This window comes from Centropristis striata, chromosome 8 (assembly GCF_030273125.1).
Source record: "Centropristis striata isolate RG_2023a ecotype Rhode Island chromosome 8, C.striata_1.0, whole genome shotgun sequence".
In the NCBI taxonomy this organism is placed as follows: Eukaryota; Metazoa; Chordata; class Actinopteri; order Perciformes; family Serranidae; genus Centropristis; species Centropristis striata.
The window spans coordinates 10,341,741-10,347,879 of record NC_081524.1 but is presented as its reverse complement, the minus strand read 5'-3'; positions in this window follow the sequence as shown (position 1 = coordinate 10,347,879).

Genomic DNA, 6,139 nt, shown 5'->3' with positions numbered 1-6,139 from the left:
ATGACTGTGTGAAACAAAATGGATCCAACCAAGCCCAGGTACAGTCTATTATTTTTTAATTAAAAAGATTAGCCGGTGGTGTGGCCAGGTGAGAGTGTGCAGTAGGTAAAGGGGAGCATTTTACTTCATGTCTTCACTGCAGTAAGTCACTTTCATGTTGGAGCTGCTGCTGTGTTGATACACGGACTGTCCTGTTGGGATTTGATTTGTTGTTTTACTGAGGCTGTAAAACTACAAGGAGGCCTGTTCTTACTGACCCATTATCATTCTTTGAATGGGTAACAGTGCTATAATCTAGTTTCATCTTTATTGTGTTACTGAGGGGTTACTGACAGTGATTGTAAACAGGTATGACACCGTGATGAAAGCGCCTGCGTCAGTCTTTGATGTTTGACAGTATAGCATGAGCAGATTAGTGCAGTAAACCTGTCTGCGGTGTGTTTGCTCCTGCCAGTGTGTTTGCTTTTGGACTAACTTTGAAAAACTGTATAAATATGATACAAGTTACAGCAGTAAACCACAGTGCACTCACAGCGTGTTGTGTTATTCAACAGCAGTGTATAAAAACTGACTCCTCTGATCAGTTAATGGGGAAATATTTAATTGAGAGAAAAGGGAGACACCTTCTTTGCTGTAACTTAAATCTGCAGCAGGACATTCTGCAAATTGAGAAGATGTTGGATTTGTGGGAATGTCAGACTAGACCTGGAGTTAAACTTCCACCTGCACGGCTGTGAAACTGGAGCTGTGACCGTGTGAAACTGTTGGTGTCGTGTTAAATCAGCGTCTCTGTCTTTAAAGATGCAACAGTAGTCATTTCTGCTTGTCTGACAGCCTGGATGACACCTGGTATTTACTGTGATTGTATGAGAGTCTCTGAAGAAAGCCACGAGTGAAATCTATGAGTCTTAAATACCTTTAAAATTAAGGGAGCATTCACTTTCTTTGGCTCTTATCTCTGAAATAGTTCACCTATTTCAGCTGTATTAAAGCATCCAATTCAACTGAAATTTTCACAGGACTCACTTATGTTTCTTTACTTTCCGTGACAGATATATCTCCCTTTTTTTGTTAATGCTATTCTGGTTTGTAAAGTCTATTTTATTTGTATATGTTTTGTACCTACAGTACATAACACTTTGCGACTTTTGTTCATATATGAATGAATGCACCTACGTACTAAGTTATGTCTCAAAGAGATTGTTCAGATTTTTTGAAGTGCTGTTATAAGTCACTTCTCCATACTCAGTGTATTACTCACAGTAGATGGTGGTCGTCATACCTCCAGTGTGGAGGAGCAGGCAGAAGTGCCAACATGGAAGCTGTGTGGACGGAGGGAGCAGCAAAACATATTTTAGCCAGCTGAAATAAGTCAATATCAGTATCAATTTACACTTTAAAATGTTTTCATCACTTTACCTTTAAGCTCACATGGGAGGGAACTGAAGCTGTTCTGTTTTCTCTTCAAAGTCACCAGACTCTATTGACAAAAATAAATTATTAAATGTAATAATATAATTAGTTTGTTTGTGTAATTGCGTGACTTTGGTGACCTAACCCTTCAAAACAACAAACTCACACAATAACATAAACATAATAGCTTGGGATTATAATAATAAAAATAATAATATACTACTACTACTACTACTACTACTACTACTACTACTACTACTAATATCTTTATTTATATAGCACCTTTTAAAAACAGCAGCTTCAACAGAGAGCAGTTAATCACAACGAGAATGATGCCATAAGGCTAAAAACAATTCTTACATTAAAAGAAAAACAATTAAAGGCAGAGCAGGAACAATAACAAGACATTCTCAGATGCACAGTAAAGGGAGTAACAAAGTAAAAAGTGAAGAAGTAAAAAAAATAGAAAGCTTCACATAAAAGTAAGTCTGTAAAAGTGGGATTTAAAACAAGAATATATTGTATAATTGTGCAATAAAACATCTGAATATGGACTGATAAGACCATACCAATGCCAAATTCTGAAGGGATGCAATATGTTAGGTTTTCATGGTTTTATTTAGATTTGCTGAGAGTGAACTCGTCCATACATGAAATAAGCAGCTCCTCAGGTGCTCAGTAAGGTGGTAACTCGCACAAATTCTGTCTCTTTCTGTTTATGGGGATCAAGAGTTGGAGCATAACTGCATGAGAACTCATTTAGTGGTAAATGATCTGGTTCTTGTTATTACCAGCCGTAACAGCTGGCCATAATGTCCGGTAATAGAGTCTGTGTTTTTGTGTCATCATGGAAAAATTGTTCCAGAGAAATCAGCTGTGGTGGGAACTAGTCTGAGTCCTGTGCCAGGTGTTTATAAGTTTGGCCAGATTTTGTTAACATGATACAATCACAATTGTGCAAGATTCAGTCACAAAACTTTACAGATGTTGAGATCAAAGTGAAGGCTGAGTTCAAAGATGAGTTGGTCAGAGCGAGGAAGCTTTGTGTCCATGGCCTGATGTTTCACACAGCCGGTGTGATCCCAGTGCAAGATAGTCTCTGGTTTTATTGTGTAATAATTTGTTTTTTGTGCTGTTTTATAGTCATTTTAAAGTCATTTTAGTGGCAGTGGAAACTAGCATAGAGCATCCATGCTGCGATGCTATACTTGTCACGATAAAAAATGAACTTTTTGATGAAAAATAAGACAAGGAAACAAAATATCTTTGGGTTGAGCTTTTCACAAGCAGAAGACACGTGAAAGAAGCGAGCAGACATGTTTTATTTTGAGAGATCAGAAGCCAAAAAGGATAATTAGGGCTGGGCGATCTATCGATATTAAATATATATGGAGATATTTTCAAATGTGATATGGAATTAGACCATATCGCATATATCGACGTAGTTCAATATATTTTTCTTACTTTATATATAAATGCTATACGTATATTTATTTCAGAAAAAGGTTGGCCTATTTTATTTCATAGGGTATTTTTATTTAAGATATTTTTCTTATTTAAATGTGCACTTTATGGAGCTTTGATTTAAAAAAAAAAAAAAAAAAAAAGGTACTCCTGTTGTTATACAGTATTTATGTTCACTTAAATAAACGGTTTTAATAAAACTACTTGTGACATGTCATGTTTGGCTTTGACTTTGACTGATTTTGATTTGCTCTCATTTTGCGATAAAAATGTCGGATATATTGTGTATTTATATTTAGCCTAAATATATCGGGATATGAATTTTGGTCCATATCGCCCTGCCCTAATACAAATCATTTTATAATAATTCAGTATTTTCTCTTTTGTTGCCCTCTGTGTTTGTTTACCTTGCATTTAAAAACACTTCAGCGCTGAAAAGAAAGTCTAAGCTAACAGTTTAAAATGATAACAAAGCACACAACGTCCGTCCATTCTGTCTTCCACTCTTGTAAAGCTTTATCTTGTTACAAACTATTCTCCATTGTGCCCTCACATACACACCTTGTTTTGGCAATGAATAACCCAGTGTGTTTATCCTCAGCCTTTCCTCAAAGGCACCACATTTAAACAACGGGGGAGGAAATGAGTCGCTGATGGAAGACGCACCGGTGCCGTGGAGGGACGGCGTGGACGGGGAGAGGCAGAGGGACACAGACTCCAGAGAGACAGACGTTGTTGACGGGACGCCAGCAGCTGCAGAGATAAACCATCACCACAGGGGGTCAGCAGACAAACACAGGTTCAACACCGCCGGCTATCAGGCAAGTCAAATGTGAGGGTGGCAGCCTCCTGTGCTGACTTTAAACCTCCAGAGTCCATGAAATCACCGGCACTTTACTTCTTCATGACGTGAAGACATAAAAATGAAGCAACATTGAGCCTTGCCACCAGCTTCCCTCTAAAGTTCTGGCTTGAAACTCCATGCCAGATTTTTTTTTTAATGGTACTCAGCCAAGTAAAACGGAGATATTGTCAAATATATTTAGTATACAATATAGAACTAGATATTATCCTCATTTTACCTGTTATATGTTATATAGGCAACCTGTATTCATCTTTGCAACATGTACATTTGTGTGTGAAACATATTTTTCAAGATCAGATTTTATGTTTCCTTTGTTTCTTTTGGGCTCAAAATTTTGATCAAGTAAGTCAAAGTTAAAAATTAATTATCAGGACATATAGGTGAGGTAACGCTGAAAAAACTGATACCAACATGGCATTGTAAAAAAAAATTTAACAGATTTTTAACGCACATAATAGCCCAAGATTTCAGAGGGTTAAACCTTTGAAGGCCAGGAGATTTTGGTTGAAATTTGTCAACTTCCTCTGCATTCATTTCTGTCTGTGTTTAGCATCTTTCAGTCTGTCCTTACATCACATGCATGGCTCCTTTTTCTCGACACAAACTTGGCTATCAGTCAGATTTTTCATTTTATTTTAATTAACAAACTATAAAGCTGCCAGGAACCGAAAATACAAGCAAAAGACACAGGTGTCTATGGAAATGTACCTTTTAAAAAAATTTTTTTTTACCATTTACACACACAAAAACAGCAGAAATAATAATACATAATAACTACAAAACAGTCTATTTGCATGTAAATTAAAATAGTAATAGTTTTTCATTGTAGAAAGAAAATTCACATTTTAAAAATAGTCTAGAAACATAAATTGCACACTGTGAAAACTCCTATGATTGAACTTTCAACTGGCTTTCTCAGCTTGTTGACATATCATATATAAATTAAGTTATTACTGTAAATAAAACGTGTATTTTCAATAAATAGATGGACTCCAGAGGGTTAACAGAGCTGGAATGTAACAAAGTGCATTTACTCAAACATTAGTTTTGAGTTACTTGTAGTTTACTTTATAATTTTACTCCACCACAAGAGGGAAGTGTTGCAGTTTTCCTCCACTTGAAAATATGATTTCTACAGTGAAAAAAGAAAATTTCTTACCAACTAAAAATGATTACTTCAATAGATAAAATATAAAGGGATTAAGTTGTTTCAACTCAATTTTAAAGAGTAAACTAACTTGTTATCCTGATAGGAAAACATTTGAGTTCTAAATTACAGTAATTATTTTAAAGTTGATTAAGAATGTTCCTCTTTCAGTGTAAAAATGATGAATTGTACAATGAAAAAAATCCCTGTTATTGAGTAATTTTGCTCAGGATTTGAGTCCTAAACATTTATATTTTCCTGTTAGGGAGAAAAAAATATTTATATACCTTGTTTTACATGCGTCAACGTGTGTTTTTTACCATCTTTTTGTGATTGTAGTGCAGTGATGGTGCCTTGCTGGTTTCTCAATATAGACAATCATTAATAAAGCATATTTAACCAGATGTTTTAAATTAAAAATGGTTTGAAATATTCTCACTGCAGCACTTTCAACCTTTATATAGTAAAGCTATGACATCACAACCTTACAGAAGTGGTTTACTCGTTTAAAGGCACAGTTTCTGAATACAGATCGAAATATGCTTTTCTCTGTGGATTGAGCTTTTGATACTTTTACAGAATTTATATAACACCTAAACCTGCTTTATGATATAAAAAAACAAAAACATGGAAATCCCCCTTTTTACAATATGGGGCCTTTAATGTAATATTTTTTTACACTGAGCATAACTAAAGTGTCCAAGTGTTAAAAAATAGCAGGAAATTCAGAGTAAATGTGTGTTATACTGCCAATAGCTCTGAATTATTATTTCATGATAATAACCAAAATCATTATCAAGAAAACCATGGAAAATGGCTAGATATCAGCTCTTAAATTAAGCTCTTATGAGCTATTTTTGTTGTTATCATTGTATGTGTCCAAACAAATGTACTTTTAGTTGTATCAGGCATTAAAATGAACAAGAAATTAGAGAAAACAAGGGTGGTCTAATCATTTTTTCCATGACTGTATTGTGTGCTGCATAAATATAATGGTTTAGATTTATACATTGTTCACTCTCTTTTTTATCTGATGCATATTAGTTGATTTACAGTTTTTCTCAGTCGCTTTGGTGCATTTCTCACATCGCTCTTTACATTTGAACAACAGTTAATCCATTTCTCAAAACAATTAGTACAAACTGCAAAACCTAGTTGATAACCTGCAGAAGCGTATCACTTGCTCAAAAAGGACAGCTCATTCCTGCAAAGCAAGTATTCATATCAATGAAACTGTCAGTGACATCAAG